Consider the following 16,732-nt stretch of genomic DNA (forward strand, 5'->3'; position numbering starts at 1 on the left):
AAACTTGTATATATTTGTTTTTGCATAGCGTGCACTTTCGACTTGAGCATTTCCGTAAACCTCGAACAGATTATATTATTTAGGTTCTGAAAATTAGGGTTTAGTAAAACTACGTTTGGTGTAAAAATGTATATATTTTTCCATGATCACGTGCTGGGGTGATAAATTTTATGAGTGGAAATTTTTTAACCGTGAGAGGTCAATACTAATGTTTACATTGTGTTAAATTATATTCACTTTTTATATACATATTATTTAGAATTTACGAACCTTAATATTTTAAAATGTTCCGACTGTATTCATAATTTATATTATTTAACTAGCAGTTCACCCCAGCTTTGCTCGGGACCTATGTACTCTCCATAACTTTATTTGCATATATATATATATATATATATATATATATATATATATATATATATATATATAGTAAAAAGTTTGACTCGTGTCTAGGAAAACTACATCTAAAACTTCAAGGCTTGGACCCAAAATTGGCGGAGGAGTTTGGTAGAGTCTGCAAAGGGCAACTCCTTCAACTTTGATCTCTTGGCAGCCAAAGTTTTGCCCAAAACTGATTAAAAATCTTGCTACATCTTTGAATACTCTTTATGTAAAATTTCAAATGTTTAGACCCAAAATTCGCTGATGTGTTTGCTAGACATCGCAATGGTCAAATCTTTTGAACTCTGACCCCTTTGCAGCTTAATATCGGCCAAAAACCGATTAAAAACTTGCTACATGTCTGAATACACTTTATGTAAAATTTCAAATGTTTAGACAAAAGAATTGGTTGGTAGAGACCGCAGAGGTTTAATATTTTAAAACTTTGATCCCAATTTTGACCATTAACATTTATTTTGGGGGGCTCAAATCAAATTAAAAGTTTGATCCATGTTTAAGTAACCTACATCTAACATTTCAAGTGTTCAGACCCAAAATTGGTGGAGGATGTTGGTGGAGTTTTAAAGGTTAAATCGTTGAACTTTGAATCCTTGACAGTCAAAATTCTGGATGAAACCGATTAAAAAGATTTTCCCACATCTCAATATCCCTTATGTCAAATTTCGAGTATGTAAACTGAAAATTGACAGAGTAGTTTGGTAGGCAAATGTACAGACGCAGACAGAAAATATTCCTTTTTATAGATATATAGATTGAGGTTATTTCGCTTTGATGTATAACGCTTCCAGTATTTTTAGTCTCTTTACATTAGGATCATAGTGACGTATTTTGGTATTATGACCATGATTCTTCGAAATACGAAAGGATTATTTTTTGTTGCATATTAACAGCTTGATTAAAGTTGCTGATAGTTAATTTAATTTGTTTATCGACGAGATAGTTTGTGAATTAGTTGTTGATTAGAACCTGCTGTATATTTTTAGTTCACTGAAGATTATATTTTGTTTGAAAAAAAATAAACGTTTTCGCGCGATGTATGGGACTTTTTATTATTGCGATTTTGTAAAGAGGCGGACATTCACTTTTGTAATTTATAATGCAGGAATTGTCGATTTTTAAAGCACGGGAGTGATGAATTCATCGTTACTGAGACCAAAACGAATGTCCAAAAACGGTATTTTGCTATTAGTATATAGTTAATAGGTACAGGGTACGCACTGAATTAATTTGAAATACAATGGATTCGATTGTTATACTTTACTTCTTTACTATCATTTCATTTCTTAGTAGAAATTGCCCGTCTATAAATTAATTTATAAGTCCCCCAAATATATATTTATCTAAATTTAATTAATTGTTGTCGTCGGTTGTAATTTCCTTTTGAAACGTCACAGCAATGAACGTCGACCATTCACGTGGGGGACCCATTACTCCTTTTATACAGCAGGAAACCATCAACTTTTCGATATAAAATATACACGCCGTTGAACAATGTACACTCCATCTACTCTTCTATGTAACGGATACACACTGTTGAACTAAGTGATAGTCCACCTACTCTTTTGTATGGAAGATATATGACAGGAGACCCTAGACGCTGACAAGATTTCACTCTTATCCGCCTGAGTGGTGAGCTTTTATCGAGCTCGAAGATCTGTGAGAGTTGCCAAAAAAATTCTGATGGCCTGAGTATGCCCTTATTGTGGACTAAAGAAGGAGTTCGACGCTTGGACAGTGCATAATTCTCTTGCAATAGAGTGTGACCAGCATTACGGTTATTTCGCCTTTTACAACCTGTTCTGAATGTTTTAAATATTTATCTTGATTTTTCTCGTTATATACGTTTTAATAAAACCTATAAAAACCGTATATATATATATTATTCCTTATTGGAATTTTTTATTTTTGAGATGAGCATTGTATGTTAATTTTAATTTTATTTAATTTCAGACTATTAGTCTCATCTTATCTTTTTATTGGTGCACAACGTTTCGGCCAACTTCCTCTGGCCTTCGTCAGATAATAAATAAATGTGGATTTATAAGATCAAAGAATCCAACCTTGATCGCCCTTCGGGGCCCGTGGCGCAGTTGATAGAGACGTTGAATCTCTACGGTTCCAGATGAACATTGTCTGAAGATAGCTGTTTCAATCCCACCCAAAGCGTGCCAGAGGTAATTGGTCAAAAATGTGGTGAGACGACAACAACTACGGATGGCAGTGATGGCTGAGAATGCAGTTAGGAGATTCGAAGTTCCTATCCGTCGCGGTTACCACCTGACGAAGGCCAGAAGAAGTTGGCCGAAACGTTGTGCACCAATAAAAAGATAAGATGAGACTAATAGTCCGAAATAAAATAAAATTAAAATTAACATACAATGCTCATCTCAAAAATAAAAAATTCCAATAAGGAATAATATATATATATACCAATCGGTACGGACCCGACTATGGAAGATCAGATAATAAATAAATGTGGATTTATAAGATCAAAGAATCCAACCTTGATCGCCCTTCGGGGCCCGTGGCGCAGTTGATAGAGACGTTGAATCTCTACGGTTCCAGATGAACATTGTCTGAAGATAGCGGTTTCAATCCCACCCAAAGCGTGCCAGAGGTAATTGGTCAAAAATGTGGTGAGACGACAACAACTACGGATGGCAGTGATGGCTGAGAATGCAGTTAGGAGATTCGAAGTTCCTATCCGTCGCGGTTACCACCTGACGAAGGCCAGAGGAAGTTGGCCGAAACGTTGTGCACCAATAAAAAGATAAGATGAGACTAATAGTCCGAAATAAAATAAAATTAAAATTAACTATAAAAACCGGTTAATTATTTTATTCTAAATACATTTTAAACGATTTAAAATATTGCATGCAAAGAATGTTGACTTCGATTGTTTTGAACTTTTACGCCTTTTTTATAATACAGTACAGATAATTAGATGGTGGCATTGTGGCAATATGTGTAGAAATACATATGAAGAGAGAGAATGGGGTATACAAAGTGAAAACAAACTATTTATATAAGGATTAAATATAATAAAACTGTGCTTGTTAGTGACGTAATTTAAGAACATATTTTGAATTTCATAAAACATGCAAGAATTAGTTTTCTACGTCCTCCTGTGTAAAATAGTTCTCATACAATCCAATACGCTTCAGGTGAAAACAAAAAATACTATGTATTATAGGCCAGATAAGTTAATTTTTACTTGCATGGACACGTTTTACGTGTTAGCTTATTTTGTTTGTTTACAAGTAAAAGTAGCGTACAAAACTTTATCAAAACATTTTGTTAATTAATTTTAATGCTTTGCAACAACTGGTGTTTGTATTAATTTGTTTGTAAACAAGCTGATGGTTCGAGCACTTTGCGACGGGAGGGTGTGGATTTAATACACACTCTAGGAGAAATATTTACGACGCTGATTCGTAGGCGAATGGTGAGAGCTGCCAACTGTCAATGCGACGGTTTAGGTTCAATCCACGGCTGAGGAAAGGTGTTTGTCTAGCCGCACTGATGAGTTGTGATACAACGAAACAGTACTGTATGTGGATGACAATATATATATAAAGATAAATTTGAAATTTCGTTAACTGTCGAATATAGTTATAAAAGCATTGTATATTTTTTATTATAAGCCGATTTTTACTAATAAATAGCACCTTCAAGATTATTTTCTTTGTCTTTTTTGTTTTCTTAATCTTTGTGTTACGGCGGAGGCAATGCCTCAGAGCAGAAGAGAAGAGAAATGTACGTCCTCTTTTGGAAATTCTACGTGTGGCATGCTCCGGTTTTCGAGCGGAAAGGAAAAAATGATGACACTTTTTGAAGACACTTATTTCCAAATAAGATTTTAAAGAAAAATTTGAAAAAACGTCCAGTACGAAAATGACCACGGAAAAGTTGCGGCTTAGTAGAACAATTTATAAGAAACAAGCGATCTCATTTTCAGAATCAGTTCGTGAGGACAAAAGCATTGGTGAGGAGGGTCAATCAAATATAATATTCGATACAGAGATGAGAGTAGCAAACGAGAACACCAATAAAAGAAATGTAGAAAAAGTTTGGGTGTCGAGTCTTTAATCTCTACCCAGAGAAAAATCGGAAATGGCAAAATCCATCGATATTGCCCAGCCCTTAGATCCCCAAACGAATCTTAGAATGTGATTCGGGATATCATTGATGAAGATCAGGAAGAGAGTTGGACAAAGGATTAAACTCTGATAAACGCAGTGTTGACACTATGAGTCTCTGATTTCTACTCATCAACCTTTAAAATTATTAAACTATCAAAGAAAAATGATTAAATAGCTAAAAGGGGGTTTCCATCAATTCCGTAACTTGAGATTTTGTAAAGCATGGATTTATACCATAACCTATCAAACGCTTTTGACCTGACAAACGCAATTGCTCTAGAAACGAAGCCCCATCGAGAGATTAACTAAACATGTGTGGCATCACAATTAGTAAATCAGATGTAGATCTAGCAGAATTGAATCCATATTGTATGTCGCTGAGTAGGTTAGTTTTTTATGTGCTTGGCCACTTCTCTATTCAACACAGACTCTAACAGCTTACTCGTGATGCATAGGAGACTGAGTGATTTTTACTAAGAGAGAGATGACTGATCATCTTAATTTTCCAATATGCGGCAGGTGTTGGGAAGCATTTCTCTTTAAGACAAGGTTTTAACAGCTTTGTAAGTATGTGAGCTAGTTCTGACTGGAGTTGTATTATTGGAATACTGTCAGAGCTAGTTGTTTTACTGGAATCAATGGTGTTTGTAAAGTTTGGCAACATCACACAGACACATGTCCGTCACATAGTGCGTTTTCAGTTAGAGGAGGGAAATTGGAGAATTACACTGCCCATATTGCAAAGGGTAGAATTTACTGCAAAGTTCTTAGCAAAGAGTTTGCTTTGTCAAATGCGCATGAGATTACCTCAGGTCCATTAATAATGGTTGCGATAGAGGACAGTCCCTTGTTCAGAATCCGCTCTGTTATCCGCCAATATTCGTAAGAACCTAGCTGCTGCTCAGCAACTTTAGTACTCTTTTACAGCGGTTCCTAGCAAACCTAAATGCGGCTTCAGTTTACTACATCTATTTCATTGAAAGTAATGGAAAAATTGTTTCCATTGTACAATGACAGGTGCACATTCTGGAGAGAACAACGATTAGGTATTTGTTTTTTGTTAAGATTTCTTGGCGGGTATGAAGGTGTCTATTTAACCATTCGGCGGGCTGATACTACAGAGGACACGTTCATTTAAAACACGGAACGAAGGGGTAAATCTGATATAAATGATAGATACTATCCCAGACAGTCATAGCGTATCAAGATACTGTAGGATGAAGGGATTCATTTGAGGACTTATTACATTTTGAATTTATTTTGACTGAAATAATTGAATGGTCGGGATATCCTAGTAGAGACAGAATCGAGGATGAACACAGTTCTTGCAAGTTGTAAGAAAAAGGTCTATAGAGATTTGCATATTGTCCGTCAGTGTCGGGCACACGGTTAGGATCGTGAATATTTAGTGTTAGGTTAAAGGCCATGCAAAAATCATGACGTAACCTCCTCTCATCATTCAATTTGTTTGAGTGGACAAACCATTCCGCATTATAAACATTGAAGTCTTAATAGACGTGAATGTTAGCCGAGGGATGAGCAGACAGTATGTGGCCAATAGTTTCAGAGAGGCTCTTAAAATAGTAATTCCGCTGTTGTGAAGCGATAGAAGGTGCATACAAACGCAGTGCTGTTACCTAGTGCTACCGTGAAAGCACATACAGGGAAATTTAGGGTGTTCCTGTGAGGTGGCTCTACAACATGAAAAGCCATCACTAATGTAGACACATACACCATGCAGATGACGGTTTGAGGGTCAGATTTGATGTCAGTTAAAAGTATCTTTTAATCGCGAACTTATCTTGGGAAACAGTCGGTTCAATGCCAGGTGCGCACAGGATAAATAGGTCAGGTTTTTTAATTGAATTTCAACCTCTAGCTACTTGATGTTGGAGAAGGCGGTCTGGTAGTGGAGGCCTGTGTTATTGCGTTTTTTTGAGGTCTTTGATCCATTTCGTTCTGTGAGGCTGCGGTAACAATTCGGTATTTCTGAGTGTTGTATTAATTACCATGACAATGCGATCCCGACCGTCGTTTCTTGCGTGACTTTAATACATTATCATGTAACTATTTCCCTTTCAAGTTTTCCACTTCTGATACGCAGAGTTCATACTGACTGCGCTTTAGTCGCTTTTCAATACTTTACTCTCGCATTTTCTACTACAGACCACACAACCTACATGTCCTCCCTCTCTCTCTTAAATGAAGTACGTCATGATAAATGTTCGAGTTCAATCGATTGTGAACAAATTAGTCATTAGTTACCTAATATTTTAGTTTATACGTAAGTGTTAATCTTTATCCAGCCTATTAATTATTTAGAATATTTTTGAGATGTCCTTTCTTGTCAAATAATGACGCATTTCTTATTGCAAATTGTATGTTATTAGACGCGTGCAAGCGGTCGGTCGGTCTGTCGGTTTGTCCGTAACACTTTTGTGCTTGGCGTTTTTGGTTAAGATCTAAGGTCCGTTAATAGAGGCTGTTCTCAGCTGTTTAAGTTTTTCTTGGCCATTTGGCCAAGATCAAAGTGTAGTATCTGTTCCGGCAGATACTGCAAGCTATGACTAGCAAAGACCAGATGTGGGGGCAACCTCACATGCCTGACCTTTAACCAGCTCCCATTTCCCACCTCTCGGGAGCTGGTCCCCTTTTTCCCTTCCCCCTCCCTTCACTCCTCACATTAAAAATTGGCCTTGTGCCTAATTTGCTCGGTGGGAGAGCAAATGAATACCATCTGTTCCGGCAGATACTGCAAGCTATGACTAGCTAGGACTAGCTATGACTAGCAAAGACTAGATGTGGGGGCAACCCCACATGCCTGACCATTAACCAGCTCCCATTTCCCACCTTTCGGGAGCTGGTCCCCTTTTTCCTTTCCCCCTCCCTTCACTCCTCACATTAAAAATCGGCCTTGTGCCTAATTTGCTCGGTGGGGGAGCAAATAAATACCATCTGTTCCGGCAGATACTGCAAGCAAAGACCATATGTGGGGGCGACCCCACATATAAGACCTTGGTCAATGTAGGGGCAACCCTTCATACCAATTGTCACTATCCAGCTCCCCTACTCCCAGGGGAGTTGGTCCCCATTTCCCCTTCACTCCTCACATTAAAAATCGGCCTTTTGCCTAATTTGCTCGGTGGGGGAGCAAATAAATACCATCTGTTCCGACAGATACTGCAAGCAAAGACCATATGTGGGGGAAGCCCCACATATAAGACCTTGGTCAATGTAGAGGCAACCCTTCATACCAATTGTCACTATCCAGCTCCCCTACTCCCCGGGGAGTTGGTCCCCATTTCCCCTTCACTCCTCACATTAAAAATCGGCCTTGTGCCTAATTTGCTCGGTGGGGGAGCAAATAAATACCATCTGTTCCGGCAGATACTGCAAGCTATGACTAGCTATGACTAGCAAAGACAAGATGTGGGGGCAACCCCAAATGCCTGACCTTTAACCAGCTCCCATTTCCCACCTCTCGGGAGCTGGTCCCCTTTTTCCCTTCCCCCTTCCCTTCATTCCTCACATTAAAAATTGGCCTTGTGCCTAATTTGCTCGGTGGGGGAGCAAATAAATACCATCTGTTCCTGCATATACTGCAAGCAAAGACCATATGTGGGAGCAATCCCAGATATAAGACCTTGATCAATGTAGGGGGCAACACTTCATACCAATTGTCATTATCCAGCTCCCCTACTCCCCGGAGAGTTGGCCGCCATTTTCCCTTCACGGCTCACAGTAAAAATCGGCCTTGTGCTTAATTTGCTCGGTGGGGGAGCAAATGAATACCCTTTTCTTGGCCGAGATCAAAGTGTAGTATCTGTCCGGCAGATACTGCAAGCAAAGACCATATGTGGGGGAGACCCCACATATAAGACCTTGGTCAATGTAGGGGCAACCCTTCATACCAATTGTCACTATCCAGCTTCCCTCCTTCCCGGGGAGCTGGTCCCCATCTCTCCTTCACTTTCTCATTAAAAATCGGCATTGTGCCTAATTTGCTCGGTGCGGGAGCAAATAAATACTCTGTTCTTGGCCTTATGACTAAGATCAAACTGTCGTATCTGTTCTCAGCATACTATCTTTGATTAGCATAAAGACCGGCAACGACCAGCCACCTGGTCTAATGGTTGACTACGTTTAAGGGTACTTTTGGCTCTAAGGACCGACTCCATTCTTTGGGAGAGTGGTCCTTAGTGCATCTCTGTTCTCTCTCTTGTTCCTTCTTGCTCACTAGGGCTCATTAACTGTTCTTTTTCTTTTTTTCTTTTTGCAGGTCACCCCCTTCCCTTGACAAAACTTGACAGAACTTACCGGTAATTGAGCCTCCCCGAACCTGCCAGCTGCGTAGCTGGCAGGTTCGGGGAGGCTCAAGTACCGGTAAGTAATTCAGTGATAGTCTCCTCGCTTCTAATCGGCGGGTTCCTGTCGAGGGTCGGGCTATCAGGACACTATGTCCGCAACAGGTGGGAAGGGAGTGATGGGGGACGCCCCCCCCACTCTCGAGCGACATTCAGAGATGTCGTTGGAAGGGCCACTTCCGCTGGCCCTTCTCGTTCGGTCGGTTTGGTCGTTTCGGTCGGTGCGTTCGATTCAGGGTAGAGCGGCATGAGAGGCTCCTCCCAGACAGTGAAGGCGAGATTTTGATTCGAGAGGGGGGCACACCCGATGGCACCCTGAGCCCCAGGTCGGGTGGATAGTACCACATTCGGTGGTACCCCAAGCTCCAGTTCGGTGATCGAGATGCCACATCTGGTGGCACCCCAAGTTCCAGTGTAGTTTGGGGTACCATACCCGGTGGTGGTACCCCAAGTTCCAGTGCAGTTGGGGGTACCACATCCGCTGGTGCTACCCCAAGTTCGGTTCGGGGCACTAGGTCGTGCTCGGAGGAAAGGCAGAAGGCATGGCAGACATAATCTGTCCAGTTTGCCCGACACCGAGCCTCTCGGTGCTGTCCCCCGCACCATTAATAGACGGGAGTTAGTCACCTTGTGTGGCTACGCCTCATCATCATTTGACGTTGTCGGCCCCAACACATCTCTAGCTGGGGTGGGTTATCAGGGCCGGTGGATCTGTACGACGAGCTTCAACTGTCAGCCCACCTGCCCACGGGAGGAATATGCTCCCCAAGGCAGGAGTAAGGCCAGCTAGGTCTATGGAGTTGCCCAAAAAAGGAAACCACCGACCATCATCAGACTACAAGCGAAGACCCCTATGACCGGGAAGCCGCTTTCGAAAGGTTTCTTGACCTGGACGATGGATTCTTTCCCAAGATCCGCAGCGGCGGCAGCAGCGGCGGCAGCAGCGGTGGCAGCAGCAGAAGCAGAGTTAGTCTTGACAGCACCACCAACAAAAATATACAACACATAAAATCCAGGTCACCAACAAAAACGGGGGTTGCTACACGGGGGGGGCTGCACAAGTCCCCAAAACACCTCAAGCTGCTCCAGAATAATAGCTTACATTGACAACAGTAGCACCAGATTCCGGAACCATTCCGCCCGGAAAAAAGACGCCGGCAGTGCCAGCAATTCCTGCGTAGACAAGCCCCACAAAAGAAGGAATCCCCAGGGATAAGGTGCGGGCCCCAGGCACAGATAAAACCGGAGGAATATCGCTAGCTCTTCCAAACTAAATATAAACAGCTCACAGACGGGAATGTCATTAAACCCGTCCCTGGAACCTTAGAAGAGTTGGCCAAAAGAATCATTTAATTCGTATCCACGGACACTAAGACCAAAACATTGAATGGGTACCAAAAGACACAATGGCAGAGCTCCTCTGGGAACTAAACATTCCAGCACAATATATCTGCAAACGGAGCTATGCCAAGTGGGATGTGCTCCTTCCAACTAAAGAAGACGCCTTAAAATTGTCCAGGTTCGACCTAATATGGAAAAACTTACGTCTCAAGGCCGTGTACCTGAGCTGCCGATTTACAACAGTCACTATCCTCGGCGTCCCCTTTTTCATTGACAGCAAACACTTGGGAGCTGTCCTAAGTCAGTATGGGGACGTCGAGGCAGTAATCCCGGTCCGTAGTCCCCGTAATCTTATGGCAGGGGACTACCAGTTAAAAATGAGTCTAGACCGGGATGGATTCAATAAGATACCACCGGTGCTCATGTCCAGTACCTGGACAATGACTGTTATAGTGGAGGGCAGGAAGCCCCATTGCTGGCATTGCCTGCAGCTGAGGCACATGTCTAAACATTGCTCCCAAAAGATTCCGCCCGTAACCCGAGCTGCTCAGGCCCCGGGCGGAACCACACAACCAGCAGCTCCCCCAAAGCAACAGGAGGGAGCACCAACATCTTTTAAAGGATGGAATAAGGTGGTAAACGCGGCAAGAAGGCGACGTCAACAGCAGGCCCCGCACCACAAACCAAGTTACCAGTAAAGAAACCGCCCTCCAAGAACGTGCAACCCCCGCGGCTTACCGAGTCTACCAAGTGCCCAACAAGAAGCTGCGGAAACCCAAAAGGAAATTGTCGGAAAAAGACTCAGAAATAGAGCAACAAATGAAGACAGAAGAGACGGAGAAGGAAGCTGGCAAAGCAAACAAGAAAATCAAGGAGGCTGGGCCCTATTCCCCCCTCCACCAAAGAAAGATACGACCATCGTTTCTTCTCAGACGCCACCACCCGAACCCCTCACAGCTACTCTCGAGCAGAACACCTCCCCCTATTCACTCCCCCCAAACCAAGGAGCCAGAAAGCTCCCTGAAACCCTCTTTTCCGTCTCTTCCTAGAGTAAGAACGGAAAAGATTCGTAAGCTCCCTTTCCTACCAGGGGACCGAATATGCGAGGTAGATCCTACACACGCAGCGGCAGACATCACGGCCCGTCAAAGAGCTATAATTAAACCTCTGCAGCTCCTCACCCAGGTCCGGACTAAAGATGTTGGCAACCCCAGAAACTTCCCAGACGCCCCCCTAATAACAACATTTGTGAGGAAGGGCAAAGAAGGCCGAACAAAAGGCCTCTGGGGAATTATAGAGGCAGCAAGGGGGCGATCCCGGACCTGAAACTCGTGGAAGAGGGGCATGACTCTCTGTCCCAGCTAGAGCCCTGTTGTGAAAGGAGGGTCCCCAAGTACATCAACCCTTCGTTCTATAAACTCATATTTCCTCTGGATGTCGGAGGAATTGCCCGAGACGGACGAGTCTTTTCCGAACTGCTTTCGGGTAGTCGCGAGCAGGCCTGCGGCATCCTGACCCCTAAGGACTTCAGGTCGGTGGTTGACACTGATTAGGTACAATGGCCACATTTTTGAATTTGGGTAGTTTAAATACGGCGGCCATGAGGTGCCGAAGCAAGGCTTCTCGCGTGCTGAGCGACCCCATGTCCTTAGATATAGATGTGGCTGCGTTACAGGAAACCCACTATGATTCGATTGACGATCATCCATTGCTGTCGGGACATTTCGATTCTTTTCAGCATTCGGTGATTGGCATGCTAGGGGGGGTCTCTGTTAGTTAGACGCACCCTGCCCGCAACGTTGAGCGGTGAACACACTGATGCAGATGGCAGACTGGTCGTGGCCGATGTTGCCGTGAACAATAGTAAGTTTCGGATCGTCGCGGTTTATGCGCCTAATTCTACTCGGGAGAGGGTCCTCTCTTTTCAGCAATTAGAGGGATTTCTCGGTGGTCCGGAGCAGTTAATTCTAGTCGGGAACTGGAATGCCGTCCTTGATCCCCGAATTGATAGAGGGGGTGCTAGCAGGACGGGAAGGAGTGATAGCAGCTTGTCTGACCTGATGGCCTCGTGCCAGCTTGCCGACAGATTTCGCGTTGATCACCCTGGGAGGGAGATGTGGACGTGGATCTCGTCGGCCGTCGGTGCAAGTTCATACTTGGACCGATTGTTAGTTAGAGGAGGCAACGTAGATTGTATATCCTGTCCAACGTTCCACTCATTAGGTCACTCTGACCATAAGCTACTTATGGCCAAATTAGAGTTAGATACGAACACTAGCCTAGCTGAGTACTGGAAGTTAAATACCTCCTTACTAGAGTTATCTGACTTCCGGGAAAAGCTAGAAGAACACATATTAAAGGGCTTAGTGGGGGTGGTTACAGGGAGTAAGTTGTTTATAAACACTAGGTCTAGTATTAGGCGCTTTTCTGTCCAATATAGCCAGCGCCTCGCCTTAAATAAGGCTAAGGTAGAAAAGCGTTTAGAAGATATGTTGGCTCGGGCGGTGGCTGGGGGGGATTCCCTAGCGATAGCACTAATTAAAGGAGGACCTGAAACGCTCGGCTAGCGAGCGGTATGAAGGTCAGGTAGTTAGGGATAGGGTACAAAAAGCGTCTAATGAAGCCGTGAATGTTGACGCATAAGAGCGTAGATTTTCACTCTGGCGTATATCGGGTAATTACATTCGTAAAGTTCAGAGCCCGGAAGGTCGCAACCTTGTATCGGCTCGGAAGATTTGTGAGGGGTTCGGAAAGCATCTCGCCAATCGCCTCTCTCAGCTGTCCAGACTCCACGGCCATGAGTTTGACGACTATTTGGCTGGGTCTCCCCGCCTGGAGGCGGCCCGAGCGGCTAGTTTTGATAGTAAGGTTACAGAGTGTGAGGTAGTTGCTGCGCTAAAGCAGGCCGGCTACAACAAATCTCCGGGACTCGATAGTTTGCCCTATGAACTATACTGTCGCACATATTCATTCCGATTCTGACGGGTGTGTTTAACCACTGGTTTGACACGGGATCTATCCCGGGTCAGGTTACCAAGGGAGTGGTCACACTTCTGAAGAAGAAGCACGCATATGTCGCGGGGCTAGACGATTTTAGGTCCATAAGTCTGCTAAGTTGAAAATTTTGGCACGCGTTTTTGCGAACCGGTTGCAGGTCGTTATTACTGACTTGGTTGAACCTGATCAGAACTACGCTGTGAAGGGGAGATCAATTGAAAACAAGTTGCATCTGGTCCGTACGATCATAGAAGGATTAGAAGACGACACTGAAGCCGCGATGATCAATGTAGATCAGTCCAAGGCGTTCGATAGTGTCGGCCATGAATTCCTGAGATCTTTCTAGAGGCCGCAGGTTTTAATCTGGGATTTCGCAGATGGATCTCCATTCTGTACACTCGGCCGACGGCAGTTGTTGAGGTGAATGGAATGCGGTAGGAACCTTTCATTATCTCGCGGTCGGTACGGCAAGGATGCCCGTTGTCTCCCCTGCTTTATGTCCTCACCATTGAGCCGCTCCTACGAAAATTGAGGATGGGTGGGGCTGGACTGACTCTGGGTGGAATTGCTCTTCCTGGCGGTGCGCGCGCCAGTGTTTCCCCGTATATCGATGATGTGATGGCGTGCATCTGCCCCGTCATTAAGGCTCTCGGGTAGTATGAAGAGGTTACAGGAGCCGTAGTCAACCATAGCAAATCCAATGGCCGATTCAATTGGACCGATGGCCCGGTTCGGATTCTTGGCGTTTAGTTTGGACCGGGTCTCCAGTTGGATAAGAATTGGTCGGAAGTACAGAACAAGGTCGAAGTGTCTGTAAGGATTTGGCTTCGTAGGGGTCTTTCCCTTAAAGGTAGGGCGGAGGCGTGCTCCATTTACGTCTTTCCGCTAATCCTTTATCGACTGGCTGTACTACCCCTGCCCGCGAATCGGATAAAGGCATTAACGCGCTGCCTTTTCTCACTCCTTTAGGACATGGGAGGGCCAATGGTCCGCAGACATCGTCACTCAAAGACAGCGTGATGGGGGCTTAGGGTGCCCGACTTGGTTAGCCAAAAACATGCCGAAAGATTGGTGTTCCTAAGTTGAACTCTGACGGTGGAGTCTGCGTGGGGCCCTACGGTCGGTAACGCTTTCCCTGACCTCATCCCCGATCACTTGGTCGAATGCATTCGGAGGCCGAGGGGTCAACCACAGCTCTATAACGAATGACGAGCTGAGCTTCGAGTGTTGCCGGGGTTTAGTGACCTCGCCCGGTCTAGGCAAGCACTATATCGGGATTTAGTGGTGGGGACTGCTTCAGACTCACAAGGGGAGCGGCTGCAGTTGTTGGAGGAGGGGATCCGCTCTCTGTAGAATTGGGCGCCAGGTCGGAGTTATCTAAATAATACTGAATACTCTCTGACCTGGCGATTGATTCGTAATGCACTACGCCTCAATGGCATCCTCTTCAGAATTGGTCGGACTTTTGCCCACGTTTCCTGGAGGACGAGGCGGAAACAGTAGAACACGTTCTTTAACTGCTCTAGGCTGCGTGAATTCTGGACGTATGTCGGTGGGGTAACGACTCACATCATGCCCGAACGGGTGACGTGCCTGGATTTGGGGTTAGTGGTCTACAACATAGATCCGTTGTGACCCAGGGAGGAACGAATGGTGTTCCTAGCGATCTTAGGCGTAGCTAGACTAGTAGTGTGGGCTTCACGCATAGAGATAGGGCGTGGAGGGTCGCTGCCTTCTCATTACAATCTGATTTCGCATTTTATGCATCAGCTTAAAATCAAAATCAGATGTGATAGAAGGAGGCTGACTCTCACGGTATTTAAACGTAGGTGGATTCACACCGCTAGCTTAGTTGTCTTTATTCGAAACAAATTTGAATGTGTTCCCTGCCTGAGCATGGTGCACACCGTCCTTAGGTCCTGATAAAGTTAAGACCAAAAGAACCGTCCCTTAGTAAGTTGTGTGAATGAATCACGTCCCCCAATTTATTTTAGGTGTTAGAATATCTTCAGAATGCCCTTTCCCATCAAAGTTAATTTTATCCCTTGACCCGTGCAGCCCTTGGTACATATTTTGGAGGGCACCGCTTACCCCATGAACCCTCACCCACGTTTCTTTTGTCCGTAGATTGCCCACTCCCATTTAGGAAGTATCTTTCTTGTTTTCGGCAATCGCCGGAAAACAGCGAGCGCTTCAGCAATTAGAGTAGGTTGGGAGGGCCCTCACTAACATAACATAGCATTTTCTTTAGTTCATTTATTTTTTCTTATTGTTATTTTTCTTTATTTGGGGTGTATTTTAGGCTTAGATAAACCCACCGCCCATCATTCGACATTTCTCTTTTTTAGATACATGTACAACTTTTGTTTTCCGCCTATGTTTTTACATAAATGCTTTAATTTTCTTTTTGCTTTAGGTTTGCATTTGCGTTGATTTTAAAAAAGAAAAAAGGAGAGAAAAAAAAACTGTTCCTGTTTTTGTAAATAAAGTTTATTCTATTATTGTAAATACACTTTTGAAAAAAAAAATTCAAGCATGTGGGGAATTTTAAATAGCTTAGGCCCACAGAGTGAATGAGGTAATATGGTGAGTGATAAACTAGCTTAGGGCATAGACAAAGTGGATGAACCCCGACCCCCAATTCTACCCGCCTCATGCAACATTGTTCAAAGGACCCCCTCCATTCTTTATAACATGTTTTAGTAATGTATTGTATAAAAAATGGTGGGGGGGCTTGGCAAAGATAATAATTTAAAAAATAAGCTTTTCTTGGCCTTTTGGCCAAGATAAAAGTGTAGTATCTGTTCCGGCAGATACTGCAAGCAAAGACCATATGTGGGGGCAACCCCACATATAATACCTTCGTCAATGTAGGGGCAACCTTTCATACCAATTATCACTATCAAGCTCCCCTACTCCACGGGGAGTTGATCACCATTTCGCCTTCACTCCTCACATAAAAATCGGCCTTGTACCTTATTTGCTTGGTGGGGGAGCAAATAAATACCCTTTTCTTGGCCTTTTGGCCAATATAAAAGTGTAGTATCTGTTCTTACTACATGCTATACTTATTGTGATATAAAGTGGGGAATCACTTTTCTGTATTAATTTAATGTACAATGATAACCCACTATACAACCAGTCAGTCTCAAAGCCATTCAAGTAATTCTCCAGATCATTCAAGTTGTTTTTAAGGATTCCAGTTATTTTCTAAGCATTCAAGTTATTCTTAAGGTCATTCAATTCATCCTTAAGTTCATTAAAGACATTCTAAGTCATTTACTTTTTATTTATTTAAGTCATTTTAGCCCATTTTTTGTTCATTTTAGTTTATCTTTAAGAATTTCATGTCAATCCTACATTCATGCATTCATTCATTACACGAGAGCACGCGACTAATGGCTACCGGCCTTGTTTTTTATTAAAAATATTTCTTATATTGTGCCACCACGTATATCCCGCTACAACATGGCCGACCTTAACTCT

At 43.4% G+C, this 16,732-nt stretch overlaps 1 protein-coding gene and 1 pseudogene across 1 annotated transcript in view; one reads left to right on the forward strand and one right to left on the reverse strand.

Annotated features, from left to right (window-relative positions):
• Window positions 1-16,732, reverse strand: part of LOC145268573 (metabotropic glutamate receptor 3-like) — a 1,374,385-nt gene that overhangs the window by 1,191,764 nt on the left and 165,889 nt on the right. The window lies entirely within an intron of this gene.
• Window positions 7,044-7,197, forward strand: LOC145275144 (U2 spliceosomal RNA; annotated as a pseudogene).

This window comes from Euprymna scolopes, chromosome 4 (assembly GCF_053919585.1).
Source record: "Euprymna scolopes isolate OS-2025 chromosome 4, ASM5391958v1, whole genome shotgun sequence".
In the NCBI taxonomy this organism is placed as follows: domain Eukaryota; kingdom Metazoa; phylum Mollusca; class Cephalopoda; order Sepiida; family Sepiolidae; genus Euprymna; species Euprymna scolopes.